Source organism: Atractosteus spatula, chromosome 5 (assembly GCF_055471065.1).
Source record: "Atractosteus spatula isolate fAtrSpa1 chromosome 5, fAtrSpa1.hap1, whole genome shotgun sequence".
In the NCBI taxonomy this organism is placed as follows: domain Eukaryota; kingdom Metazoa; phylum Chordata; class Actinopteri; order Semionotiformes; family Lepisosteidae; genus Atractosteus; species Atractosteus spatula.
This window is the reverse complement of record NC_142710.1, coordinates 7013983-7026753: the sequence shown is the minus strand read 5'-3', so window position 1 is coordinate 7026753 and position 12771 is coordinate 7013983. Positions and strand designations below refer to the sequence as shown.

The following is a 12771-nucleotide window of genomic DNA, read 5'->3' as shown; positions in this document are numbered from 1 at the left end:
TTCCCACTTGTGCTCTGCCCACGCAAAGCGAACTGCTTCACCGCCGTTCTCGTGTTGCAAGACGCCAGGAAGGCAGGCATTTTACCCGTCCATCCTTGCTTTGACAACACTTGAGCGGATGTCATACAATTCAAAGACAATGTATTAAAGGGTTCAGAGCAGAAGAAAAAAACTACAAAGGAAAAACTAACGACCCACGCAAACAAAAGAAAATCAAAGAGACTAAACAAAAGCAACAAACTTGACTCTAACACCCCGGACACAGATGAAGATTCCCTCCTTCCAAAGTTGTGGCAAAAGACCGCGTCCCACTCTGTTGCCCGGGCTGCACGACAGCTGCTGCTCACAGGAGCTGTCCCAGCACGCATCAGCACGGGGGCTTTCACCTGCTCCGTTTCCGACCTGGGTTGGAACACCCCTCTTTAGACAACCTGGTGAGCCCAAGCTCCCCCGGGATCACCATATTGGTGCCGAAGACGCTGCGGACCCCCGATCAACACAGCCCACTGCTGTGCAGAACTCCCGAGCGCAAGCGGTCCCTCGGTCTCAGCCTCCCGGCAGCTTGGATTACAGGCGTGCGCCACCACGCCCGGCGAGAAGCAGCCTCGCTCTTTTTCTCATCTTCGTGTGCTGTGAGCCAAGCCCAGGGGACAGCTCGGGTTTGAAACGCTAGGATCTCAGGCTGGCAGGTGGCTGCCCCGAAAAATGCGGAAAAAACTGCTGAAAAATGCTTCGTCCTGTCCTGTTGTCGAGCTCGTCCAAAAAGCACCAGCTGGCAGTATTGCTCTCGTAGACTTTCTAGAACGCACGCATTACATCCGTTCTTCTTTGCTTTGACATCACTTGAGCTGAAATGCAAAAAAAGTCACGACACCCGCTCTTCCAGCACTTGGTTCAGGCCCCTCGCTTAAAGTTACGGCGGGCTGTCCTAGAGAGAAGTCGGCGGAGCACGGAGATTTTTCACGAGAAGAAACAGAATTCCACAGTGAAACGATTGCAAGTACTGTACATTACGACATTAAGAAGTCTTCTTCCTTTTGAGATTTAAACCACTTTTGGGGGAAATATCATTACGCTGAAGAGTGCGAAATGGGTCGCAAATGTGAATATATGAAGGCGACTTTCATCCTTTGGAAAACCGTTCACATCTGTCCCTCTCTCCTTTTTTTTACAACGGGTAGTGGCAAACAGCCAGCGCCCCTTCTGCGAATGGCTCGTTGGTCTAGGGGTATGATTCTCGCTTAGGGTGCGAGAGGTCCCGGGTTCAAATCCCGGACGAGCCCGTTTTGTGCTCTGACTCGTGCGTAAGAGAGAGGCTTTCCCACTTGTGCTCTGCCCACGCAAAGCGAACTGCTTCACCGCCGTTCTCGTGTTGCAAGACGCCAGGAAGGCAGGCATTTTACCCGTCCATCCTTGCTTTGACAACACTTGAGCCGATGTCATACAATTCAAAGACAATGTATTAAAGGGTTCAGAGCAGAAGAAAAAAACTACAAAGGAAAAACTAACGACCCACGCAAACAAAAGAAAATCAAAGAGACTAAACAAAAGCAACAAACTTGACTCTAACACCCCGGACACAGATGAAGATTCCCTCCTTCCAAAGTTGTGGCAAAAGACCGCTTCCCACTCTGTTGCCCGGGCTGCACGACAGCTGCTGCTCACAGGAGCTGTCCCAGCACGCATCAGCACGGGGGCTTTCACCTGCTCCGTTTCCGACCTGGGTTGGAACACCCCTCTTTAGACAACCTGGTGAGCCCAAGCTCCCCCGGGATCACCATATTGGTGCCGAAGACGCTGCGGACCCCCGATCAACACAGCCCACTGCTGTGCAGAACTCCCGAGCGCAAGCGGTCCCTCGGTCTCAGCCTCCCGGCAGCTTGGATTACAGGCGTGCGCCACCACGCCCGGCGAGAAGCAGCCTCGCTCTTTTTCTCATCTTCGTGTGCTGTGAGCCAAGCCCAGGGGACAGCTCGGGTTTGAAACGCTAGGATCTCAGGCTGGCAGGTGGCTGCCCCGAAAAATGCGGAAAAAACTGCTGAAAATTGCTTCGTCCTGTCCTGTTGTCGAGCTCGTCCAAAAAGCACCAGCTGGCAGTATTGCTCTCGTAGACTTTCTAGAACGCACGCATTACATCCGTTCTTCTTTGCTTTGACATCACTTGAGCTGAAATGCAAAAAAAGTCACGACACCCGCTCTTCCAGCACTTGGTTCAGGCCCCTCGCTTAAAGTTACGGCGGGCTGTCCTAGAGAGAAGTCGGCGGAGCACGGAGATTTTTCACGAGAAGAAACAGAATTCCACAGTGAAACGATTGCAAGTACTGTACATTACGACATTAAGAAGTCTTCTTCCTTTTGAGATTTAAACCACTTTTGGGGGAAATATCATTACGCTGAAGAGTGCGAAATGGGTCGCAAATGTGAATATATGAAGGCGACTTTCATCCTTTGGAAAACCGTTCACATCTGTCCCTCTCTCCTTTTTTTTTACAACGGGTAGTGGCAAACAGCCAGCGCCCCTTCTGCGAATGGCTCGTTGGTCTAGGGGTATGATTCTCGCTTAGGGTGCGAGAGGTCCCGGGTTCAAATCCCGGACGAGCCCGTTTTGTGCTCTGACTCGTGCGTAAGAGAGAGGCTTTCCCACTTGTGCTCTGCCCACGCAAAGCGAACTGCTTCACCGCCGTTCTCGTGTTGCAAGACGCCAGGAAGGCAGGCATTTTACCCGTCCATCCTTGCTTTGACAACACTTGAGCGGATGTCATACAATTCAAAGACAATGTATTAAAGGGTTCAGAGCAGAAGAAAAAAACTACAAAGGAAAAACTAACGACCCACGCAAACAAAAGAAAATCAAAGAGACTAAACAAAAGCAACAAACTTGACTCTAACACCCCGGACACAGATGAAGATTCCCTCCTTCCAAAGTTGTGGCAAAAGACCGCGTCCCACTCTGTTGCCCGGGCTGCACGACAGCTGCTGCTCACAGGAGCTGTCCCAGCACGCATCAGCACGGGGGCTTTCACCTGCTCCGTTTCCGACCTGGGTTGGAACACCCCTCTTTAGACAACCTGGTGAGCCCAAGCTCCCCCGGGATCACCATATTGGTGCCGAAGACGCTGCGGACCCCCGATCAACACAGCCCACTGCTGTGCAGAACTCCCGAGCGCAAGCGGTCCCTCGGTCTCAGCCTCCCGGCAGCTTGGATTACAGGCGTGCGCCACCACGCCCGGCGAGAAGCAGCCTCGCTCTTTTTCTCATCTTCGTGTGCTGTGAGCCAAGCCCAGGGGACAGCTCGGGTTTGAAACGCTAGGATCTCAGGCTGGCAGGTGGCTGCCCCGAAAAATGCGGAAAAAACTGCTGAAAAATGCTTCGTCCTGTCCTGTTGTCGAGCTCGTCCAAAAAGCACCAGCTGGCAGTATTGCTCTCGTAGACTTTCTAGAACGCACGCATTACATCCGTTCTTCTTTGCTTTGACATCACTTGAGCTGAAATGCAAAAAAAGTCACGACACCCGCTCTTCCAGCACTTGGTTCAGGCCCCTCGCTTAAAGTTACGGCGGGCTGTCCTAGAGAGAAGTCGGCGGAGCACGGAGATTTTTCACGAGAAGAAACAGAATTCCACAGTGAAACGATTGCAAGTACTGTACATTACGACATTAAGAAGTCTTCTTCCTTTTGAGATTTAAACCACTTTTGGGGGAAATATCATTACGCTGAAGAGTGCGAAATGGGTCGCAAATGTGAATATATGAAGGCGACTTTCATCCTTTTGGAAAACCGTTCACATCTGTCCCTCTCTCCTTTTTTTTACAACGAGTACTGGCAAACAGCCAGCGCCCCTTCTGCGAATGGCTCGTTGGTCTAGGGGTATGATTCTCGCTTAGGGTGCGAGAGGTCCCCGGTTCAAATCCCGGACGAGCCCGTTTTGTGCTCTGACTCGTGCGTAAGAGAGAGGCTTTCCCACTTGTGCTCTGCCCACGCAAAGCGAACTGCTTCACCGCCGTTCTCGTGTTGCAAGACGCCAGGAAGGCAGGCATTTTACCCGTCCATCCTTGCTTTGACAACACTTGAGCGGATGTCATACAATTCAAAGACAATGTATTAAAGGGTTCAGAGCAGAAGAAAAAAACTACAAAGGAAAAACTAACGACCCACGCAAACAAAAGAAAATCAAAGAGACTAAACAAAAGCAACAAACTTGACTCTAACACCCCGGACACAGATGAAGATTCCCTCCTTCCAAAGTTGTGGCAAAAGACCGCGTCCCACTCTGTTGCCCGGGCTGCACGACAGCTGCTGCTCACAGGAGCTGTCCCAGCACGCATCAGCACGGGGGCTTTCACCTGCTCCGTTTCCGACCTGGGTTGGAACACCCCTCTTTAGACAACCTGGTGAGCCCAAGCTCCCCCGGGATCACCATATTGGTGCCGAAGACGCTGCGGACCCCCGATCAACACAGCCCACTGCTGTGCAGAACTCCCGAGCGCAAGCGGTCCCTCGGTCTCAGCCTCCCGGCAGCTTGGATTACAGGCGTGCGCCACCACGCCCGGCGAGAAGCAGCCTCGCTCTTTTTCTCATCTTCGTGTGCTGTGAGCCAAGCCCAGGGGACAGCTCGGGTTTGAAACGCTAGGATCTCAGGCTGGCAGGTGGCTGCCCCGAAAAATGCGGAAAAAACTGCTGAAAAATGCTTCGTCCTGTCCTGTTGTCGAGCTCGTCCAAAAAGCACCAGCTGGCAGTATTGCTCTCGTAGACTTTCTAGAACGCACGCATTACATCCGTTCTTCTTTGCTTTGACATCACTTGAGCTGAAATGCAAAAAAAGTCACGACACCCGCTCTTCCAGCACTTGGTTCAGGCCCCTCGCTTAAAGTTACGGCGGGCTGTCCTAGAGAGAAGTCGGCGGAGCACGGAGATTTTTCACGAGAAGAAACAGAATTCCACAGTGAAACGATTGCAAGTACTGTACATTACGACATTAAGAAGTCTTCTTCCTTTTGAGATTTAAACCACTTTTGGGGGAAATATCATTACGCTGAAGAGTGCGAAATGGGTCGCAAATGTGAATATATGAAGGCGACTTTCATCCTTTGGAAAACCGTTCACATCTGTCCCTCTCTCCTTTTTTTTACAACGGGTAGTGGCAAACAGCCAGCGCCCCTTCTGCGAATGGCTCGTTGGTCTAGGGGTATGATTCTCGCTTAGGGTGCGAGAGGTCCCGGGTTCAAATCCCGGACGAGCCCGTTTTGTGCTCTGACTCGTGCGTAAGAGAGAGGCTTTCCCACTTGTGCTCTGCCCACGCAAAGCGAACTGCTTCACCGCCGTTCTCGTGTTGCAAGACGCCAGGAAGGCAGGCATTTTACCCGTCCATCCTTGCTTTGACAACACTTGAGCCGATGTCATACAATTCAAAGACAATGTATTAAAGGGTTCAGAGCAGAAGAAAAAAACTACAAAGGAAAAACTAACGACCCACGCAAACAAAAGAAAATCAAAGAGACTAAACAAAAGCAACAAACTTGACTCTAACACCCCGGACACAGATGAAGATTCCCTCCTTCCAAAGTTGTGGCAAAAGACCGCTTCCCACTCTGTTGCCCGGGCTGCACGACAGCTGCTGCTCACAGGAGCTGTCCCAGCACGCATCAGCACGGGGGCTTTCACCTGCTCCGTTTCCGACCTGGGTTGGAACACCCCTCTTTAGACAACCTGGTGAGCCCAAGCTCCCCCGGGATCACCATATTGGTGCCGAAGACGCTGCGGACCCCCGATCAACACAGCCCACTGCTGTGCAGAACTCCCGAGCGCAAGCGGTCCCTCGGTCTCAGCCTCCCGGCAGCTTGGATTACAGGCGTGCGCCACCACGCCCGGCGAGAAGCAGCCTCGCTCTTTTTCTCATCTTCGTGTGCTGTGAGCCAAGCCCAGGGGACAGCTCGGGTTTGAAACGCTAGGATCTCAGGCTGGCAGGTGGCTGCCCCGAAAAATGCGGAAAAAACTGCTGAAAATTGCTTCGTCCTGTCCTGTTGTCGAGCTCGTCCAAAAAGCACCAGCTGGCAGTATTGCTCTCGTAGACTTTCTAGAACGCACGCATTACATCCGTTCTTCTTTGCTTTGACATCACTTGAGCTGAAATGCAAAAAAAGTCACGACACCCGCTCTTCCAGCACTTGGTTCAGGCCCCTCGCTTAAAGTTACGGCGGGCTGTCCTAGAGAGAAGTCGGCGGAGCACGGAGATTTTTCACGAGAAGAAACAGAATTCCACAGTGAAACGATTGCAAGTACTGTACATTACGACATTAAGAAGTCTTCTTCCTTTTGAGATTTAAACCACTTTTGGGGGAAATATCATTACGCTGAAGAGTGCGAAATGGGTCGCAAATGTGAATATATGAAGGCGACTTTCATCCTTTGGAAAACCGTTCACATCTGTCCCTCTCTCCTTTTTTTTACAACGGGTAGTGGCAAACAGCCAGCGCCCCTTCTGCGAATGGCTCGTTGGTCTAGGGGTATGATTCTCGCTTAGGGTGCGAGAGGTCCCGGGTTCAAATCCCGGACGAGCCCGTTTTGTGCTCTGACTCGTGCGTAAGAGAGAGGCTTTCCCACTTGTGCTCTGCCCACGCAAAGCGAACTGCTTCACCGCCGTTCTCGTGTTGCAAGACGCCAGGAAGGCAGGCATTTTACCCGTCCATCCTTGCTTTGACAACACTTGAGCGGATGTCATACAATTCAAAGACAATGTATTAAAGGGTTCAGAGCAGAAGAAAAAAACTACAAAGGAAAAACTAACGACCCACGCAAACAAAAGAAAATCAAAGAGACTAAACAAAAGCAACAAACTTGACTCTAACACCCCGGACACAGATGAAGATTCCCTCCTTCCAAAGTTGTGGCAAAAGACCGCGTCCCACTCTGTTGCCCGGGCTGCACGACAGCTGCTGCTCACAGGAGCTGTCCCAGCACGCATCAGCACGGGGGCTTTCACCTGCTCCGTTTCCGACCTGGGTTGGAACACCCCTCTTTAGACAACCTGGTGAGCCCAAGCTCCCCCGGGATCACCATATTGGTGCCGAAGACGCTGCGGACCCCCGATCAACACAGCCCACTGCTGTGCAGAACTCCCGAGCGCAAGCGGTCCCTCGGTCTCAGCCTCCCGGCAGCTTGGATTACAGGCGTGCGCCACCACGCCCGGCGAGAAGCAGCCTCGCTCTTTTTCTCATCTTCGTGTGCTGTGAGCCAAGCCCAGGGGACAGCTCGGGTTTGAAACGCTAGGATCTCAGGCTGGCAGGTGGCTGCCCCGAAAAATGCGGAAAAAACTGCTGAAAAATGCTTCGTCCTGTCCTGTTGTCGAGCTCGTCCAAAAAGCACCAGCTGGCAGTATTGCTCTCGTAGACTTTCTAGAACGCACGCATTACATCCGTTCTTCTTTGCTTTGACATCACTTGAGCTGAAATGCAAAAAAAGTCACGACACCCGCTCTTCCAGCACTTGGTTCAGGCCCCTCGCTTAAAGTTACGGCGGGCTGTCCTAGAGAGAAGTCGGCGGAGCACGGAGATTTTTCACGAGAAGAAACAGAATTCCACAGTGAAACGATTGCAAGTACTGTACATTACGACATTAAGAAGTCTTCTTCCTTTTGAGATTTAAACCACTTTTGGGGGAAATATCATTACGCTGAAGAGTGCGAAATGGGTCGCAAATGTGAATATATGAAGGCGACTTTCATCCTTTGGAAAACCGTTCACATCTGTCCCTCTCTCCTTTTTTTTACAACGGGTAGTGGCAAACAGCCAGCGCCCCTTCTGCGAATGGCTCGTTGGTCTAGGGGTATGATTCTCGCTTAGGGTGCGAGAGGTCCCGGGTTCAAATCCCGGACGAGCCCGTTTTGTGCTCTGACTCGTGCGTAAGAGAGAGGCTTTCCCACTTGTGCTCTGCCCACGCAAAGCGAACTGCTTCACCGCCGTTCTCGTGTTGCAAGACGCCAGGAAGGCAGGCATTTTACCCGTCCATCCTTGCTTTGACAACACTTGAGCCGATGTCATACAATTCAAAGACAATGTATTAAAGGGTTCAGAGCAGAAGAAAAAAACTACAAAGGAAAAACTAACGACCCACGCAAACAAAAGAAAATCAAAGAGACTAAACAAAAGCAACAAACTTGACTCTAACACCCCGGACACAGATGAAGATTCCCTCCTTCCAAAGTTGTGGCAAAAGACCGCGTCCCACTCTGTTGCCCGGGCTGCACGACAGCTGCTGCTCACAGGAGCTGTCCCAGCACGCATCAGCACGGGGGCTTTCACCTGCTCCGTTTCCGACCTGGGTTGGAACACCCCTCTTTAGACAACCTGGTGAGCCCAAGCTCCCCCGGGATCACCATATTGGTGCCGAAGACGCTGCGGACCCCCGATCAACACAGCCCACTGCTGTGCAGAACTCCCGAGCGCAAGCGGTCCCTCGGTCTCAGCCTCCCGGCAGCTTGGATTACAGGCGTGCGCCACCACGCCCGGCGAGAAGCAGCCTCGCTCTTTTTCTCATCTTCGTGTGCTGTGAGCCAAGCCCAGGGGACAGCTCGGGTTTGAAACGCTAGGATCTCAGGCTGGCAGGTGGCTGCCCCGAAAAATGCGGAAAAAACTGCTGAAAAATGCTTCGTCCTGTCCTGTTGTCGAGCTCGTCCAAAAAGCACCAGCTGGCAGTATTGCTCTCGTAGACTTTCTAGAACGCACGCATTACATCCGTTCTTCTTTGCTTTGACATCACTTGAGCTGAAATGCAAAAAAAGTCACGACACCCGCTCTTCCAGCACTTGGTTCAGGCCCCTCGCTTAAAGTTACGGCGGGCTGTCCTAGAGAGAAGTCGGCGGAGCACGGAGATTTTTCACGAGAAGAAACAGAATTCCACAGTGAAACGATTGCAAGTACTGTACATTACGACATTAAGAAGTCTTCTTCCTTTTGAGATTTAAACCACTTTTGGGGGAAATATCATTACGCTGAAGAGTGCGAAATGGGTCGCAAATGTGAATATATGAAGGCGACTTTCATCCTTTGGAAAACCGTTCACATCTGTCCCTCTCTCCTTTTTTTTACAACGGGTAGTGGCAAACAGCCAGCGCCCCTTCTGCGAATGGCTCGTTGGTCTAGGGGTATGATTCTCGCTTAGGGTGCGAGAGGTCCCGGGTTCAAATCCCGGACGAGCCCGTTTTGTGCTCTGACTCGTGCGTAAGAGAGAGGCTTTCCCACTTGTGCTCTGCCCACGCAAAGCGAACTGCTTCACCGCCGTTCTCGTGTTGCAAGACGCCAGGAAGGCAGGCATTTTACCCGTCCATCCTTGCTTTGACAACACTTGAGCCGATGTCATACAATTCAAAGACAATGTATTAAAGGGTTCAGAGCAGAAGAAAAAAACTACAAAGGAAAAACTAACGACCCACGCAAACAAAAGAAAATCAAAGAGACTAAACAAAAGCAACAAACTTGACTCTAACACCCCGGACACAGATGAAGATTCCCTCCTTCCAAAGTTGTGGCAAAAGACCGCGTCCTACTCTGTTGCCCGGGCTGCACGACAGCTGCTGCTCACAGGAGCTGTCCCAGCACGCATCAGCACGGGGGCTTTCACCTGCTCCGTTTCCGACCTGGGTTGGTACACCCCTCTTTAGACAACCTGGTGAGCCCAAGCTCCCCCGGGATCACCATATTGGTGCCGAAGACGCTGCGGACCCCCGATCAACACAGCCCACTGCTGTGCAGAACTCCCGAGCGCAAGCGGTCCCTCGGTCTCAGCCTCCCGGCAGCTTGGATTACAGGCGTGCGCCACCACGCCCGGCGAGAAGCAGCCTCGCTCTTTTTCTCATCTTCGTGTGCTGTGAGCCAAGCCCAGGGGACAGCTCGGGTTTGAAACGCTAGGATCTCAGGCTGGCAGGTGGCTGCCCCGAAAAATGCGGAAAAAACTGCTGAAAAATGCTTCGTCCTGTCCTGTTGTCGAGCTCGTCCAAAAAGCACCAGCTGGCAGTATTGCTCTCGTAGACTTTCTAGAACGCACGCATTACATCCGTTCTTCTTTGCTTTGACATCACTTGAGCTGAAATGCAAAAAAAGTCACGACACCCGCTCTTCCAGCACTTGGTTCAGGCCCCTCGCTTAAAGTTACGGCGGGCTGTCCTAGAGAGAAGTCGGCGGAGCACGGAGATTTTTCACGAGAAGAAACAGAATTCCACAGTGAAACGATTGCAAGTACTGTACATTACGACATTAAGAAGTCTTCTTCCTTTTGAGATTTAAACCACTTTTGGGGGAAATATCATTACGCTGAAGAGTGCGAAATGGGTCGCAAATGTGAATATATGAAGGCGACTTTCATCCTTTGGAAAACCGTTCACATCTGTCCCTCTCTCCTTTTTTTTACAACGGGTAGTGGCAAACAGCCAGCGCCCCTTCTGCGAATGGCTCGTTGGTCTAGGGGTATGATTCTCGCTTAGGGTGCGAGAGGTCCCGGGTTCAAATCCCGGACGAGCCCGTTTTGTGCTCTGACTCGTGCGTAAGAGAGAGGCTTTCCCACTTGTGCTCTGCCCACGCAAAGCGAACTGCTTCACCGCCGTTCTCGTGTTGCAAGACGCCAGGAAGGCAGGCATTTTACCCGTCCATCCTTGCTTTGACAACACTTGAGCGGATGTCATACAATTCAAAGACAATGTATTAAAGGGTTCAGAGCAGAAGAAAAAAACTACAAAGGAAAAACTAACGACCCACGCAAACAAAAGAAAATCAAAGAGACTAAACAAAAGCAACAAACTTGACTCTAACACCCCGGACACAGATGAAGATTCCCTCCTTCCAAAGTTGTGGCAAAAGACCGCGTCCCACTCTGTTGCCCGGGCTGCACGACAGCTGCTGCTCACAGGAGCTGTCCCAGCACGCATCAGCACGGGGGCTTTCACCTGCTCCGTTTCCGACCTGGGTTGGTACACCCCTCTTTAGACAACCTGGTGAGCCCAAGCTCCCCCGGGATCACCATATTGGTGCCGAAGACGCTGCGGACCCCCGATCAACACAGCCCACTGCTGTGCAGAACTCCCGAGCGCAAGCGGTCCCTCGGTCTCAGCCTCCCGGCAGCTTGGATTACAGGCGTGCGCCACCACGCCCGGCGAGAAGCAGCCTCGCTCTTTTTCTCATCTTCGTGTGCTGTGAGCCAAGCCCAGGGGACAGCTCGGGTTTGAAACGCTAGGATCTCAGGCTGGCAGGTGGCTGCCCCGAAAAATGCGGAAAAAACTGCTGAAAAATGCTTCGTCCTGTCCTGTTGTCGAGCTCGTCCAAAAAGCACCAGCTGGCAGTATTGCTCTCGTAGACTTTCTAGAACGCACGCATTACATCCGTTCTTCTTTGCTTTGACATCACTTGAGCTGAAATGCAAAAAAAGTCACGACACCCGCTCTTCCAGCACTTGGTTCAGGCCCCTCGCTTAAAGTTACGGCGGGCTGTCCTAGAGAGAAGTCGGCGGAGCACGGAGATTTTTCACGAGAAGAAACAGAATTCCACAGTGAAACGATTGCAAGTACTGTACATTACGACATTAAGAAGTCTTCTTCCTTTTGAGATTTAAACCACTTTTGGGGGAAATATCATTACGCTGAAGAGTGCGAAATGGGTCGCAAATGTGAATATATGAAGGCGACTTTCATCCTTTGGAAAACCGTTCACATCTGTCCCTCTCTCCTTTTTTTTACAACGAGTAGTGGCAAACAGCCAGCGCCCCTTCTGCGAATGGCTCGTTGGTCTAGGGGTATGATTCTCGCTTAGGGTGCGAGAGGTCCCGGGTTCAAATCCCGGACGAGCCCGTTTTGTGCTCTGACTCGTGCGTAAGAGAGAGGCTTTCCCACTTGTGCTCTGCCCACGCAAAGCGAACTGCTTCACCGCCGTTCTCGTGTTGCAAGACGCCAGGAAGGCAGGCATTTTACCCGTCCATCCTTGCTTTGACAACACTTGAGCGGATGTCATGCAATTCAAAGACAATGTATTAAAGGGTTCAGAGCAGAAGAAAAAAACTACAAAGGAAAAACTAACGACCCACGCAAACAAAAGAAAATCAAAGAGACTAAACAAAAGCAACAAACTTGACTCTAACACCCCGGTCACAGATGAAGATTCCCTCCTTCCAAAGTTGTGGCAAAAGACCGCGTCCCACTCTGTTGCCCGGGCTGCACGACAGCTGCTGCTCACAGGAGCTGTCCCAGCACGCATCAGCACGGGGGCTTTCACCTGCTCCGTTTCCGACCTGGGTTGGAACACCCGTCTTTAGACAACCTGGTGAGCCCAAGCTCCCCCGGGATCACCATATTGGTGCCGAAGACGCTGCGGACCCCCGATCAACACAGCCCACTGCTGTGCAGAACTCCCGAGCGCAAGCGGTCCCTCGGTCTCAGCCTCCCGGCAGCTTGGATTACAGGCGTGCGCCACCACGCCCGGCGAGAAGCAGCCTCGCTCTTTTTCTCATCTTCGTGTGCTGTGAGCCAAGCCCAGGGGACAGCTCGGGTTTGAAACGCTAGGATCTCAGGCTGGCAGGTGGCTGCCCCGAAAAATGCGGAAAAAACTGCTGAAAAATGCTTCGTCCTGTCCTGTTGTCGAGCTCGTCCAAAAAGCACCAGCTGGCAGTATTGCTCTCGTAGACTTTCTAGAACGCACGCATTACATCCGTTCTTCTTTGCTTTGACATCACTTGAGCTGAAATGCAAAAAAAGTCACGACACCCGCTCTTCCAGCACTTGGTTCAGGCCCCTCGC

At 51.9% G+C, this 12771-nt stretch overlaps 19 non-coding genes across 19 annotated transcripts; 9 read left to right on the top strand and 10 right to left on the bottom strand.

The window, feature by feature from the left end:
* Nucleotides 1-295: 295 nt before the first annotated feature.
* On the bottom strand, nt 296-594 carry LOC148833823 (signal recognition particle RNA). Its single transcript, XR_016091221.1, has one exon.
* Nucleotides 595-1211: 617 nt separating this feature from the next.
* On the top strand, nt 1212-1283 carry trnap-agg (transfer RNA proline (anticodon AGG)). The gene has a single exon. It is a non-coding gene; the product is annotated as a tRNA-Pro (tRNA).
* A 330-nt stretch (nt 1284-1613) lies between these two features.
* Nucleotides 1614-1912, bottom strand: LOC148833821 (signal recognition particle RNA). Its single transcript, XR_016091119.1, has one exon.
* Nucleotides 1913-2530: 618 nt separating this feature from the next.
* Nucleotides 2531-2602, top strand: trnap-agg (transfer RNA proline (anticodon AGG)). Its single transcript has one exon. It is a non-coding gene; the product is annotated as a tRNA-Pro (tRNA).
* A 330-nt stretch (nt 2603-2932) lies between these two features.
* LOC148833819 (signal recognition particle RNA) lies at nt 2933-3231 on the bottom strand. The gene has a single exon (XR_016091220.1).
* Nucleotides 3232-3849: 618 nt separating this feature from the next.
* trnap-agg (transfer RNA proline (anticodon AGG)) lies at nt 3850-3921 on the top strand. The gene has a single exon. It is a non-coding gene; the product is annotated as a tRNA-Pro (tRNA).
* A 330-nt stretch (nt 3922-4251) lies between these two features.
* On the bottom strand, nt 4252-4550 carry LOC148833817 (signal recognition particle RNA). The gene has a single exon (XR_016091219.1).
* Nucleotides 4551-5167: 617 nt separating this feature from the next.
* On the top strand, nt 5168-5239 carry trnap-agg (transfer RNA proline (anticodon AGG)). Its single transcript has one exon. It is a non-coding gene; the product is annotated as a tRNA-Pro (tRNA).
* A 330-nt stretch (nt 5240-5569) lies between these two features.
* LOC148833815 (signal recognition particle RNA) lies at nt 5570-5868 on the bottom strand. The gene has a single exon (XR_016091118.1).
* Nucleotides 5869-6485: 617 nt separating this feature from the next.
* trnap-agg (transfer RNA proline (anticodon AGG)) lies at nt 6486-6557 on the top strand. The gene has a single exon. It is a non-coding gene; the product is annotated as a tRNA-Pro (tRNA).
* Nucleotides 6558-6887: 330 nt separating this feature from the next.
* LOC148833813 (signal recognition particle RNA) lies at nt 6888-7186 on the bottom strand. Its single transcript, XR_016091218.1, has one exon.
* A 617-nt stretch (nt 7187-7803) lies between these two features.
* Nucleotides 7804-7875, top strand: trnap-agg (transfer RNA proline (anticodon AGG)). The gene has a single exon. It is a non-coding gene; the product is annotated as a tRNA-Pro (tRNA).
* A 330-nt stretch (nt 7876-8205) lies between these two features.
* On the bottom strand, nt 8206-8504 carry LOC148833811 (signal recognition particle RNA). The gene has a single exon (XR_016091217.1).
* Nucleotides 8505-9121: 617 nt separating this feature from the next.
* trnap-agg (transfer RNA proline (anticodon AGG)) lies at nt 9122-9193 on the top strand. Its single transcript has one exon. It is a non-coding gene; the product is annotated as a tRNA-Pro (tRNA).
* Nucleotides 9194-9523: 330 nt separating this feature from the next.
* On the bottom strand, nt 9524-9822 carry LOC148833809 (signal recognition particle RNA). The gene has a single exon (XR_016091203.1).
* A 617-nt stretch (nt 9823-10439) lies between these two features.
* On the top strand, nt 10440-10511 carry trnap-agg (transfer RNA proline (anticodon AGG)). The gene has a single exon. It is a non-coding gene; the product is annotated as a tRNA-Pro (tRNA).
* Nucleotides 10512-10841: 330 nt separating this feature from the next.
* LOC148833807 (signal recognition particle RNA) lies at nt 10842-11140 on the bottom strand. The gene has a single exon (XR_016091200.1).
* A 617-nt stretch (nt 11141-11757) lies between these two features.
* Nucleotides 11758-11829, top strand: trnap-agg (transfer RNA proline (anticodon AGG)). Its single transcript has one exon. It is a non-coding gene; the product is annotated as a tRNA-Pro (tRNA).
* Nucleotides 11830-12159: 330 nt separating this feature from the next.
* Nucleotides 12160-12458, bottom strand: LOC148833805 (signal recognition particle RNA). Its single transcript, XR_016091139.1, has one exon.
* Nucleotides 12459-12771: the final 313 nt, after the last annotated feature.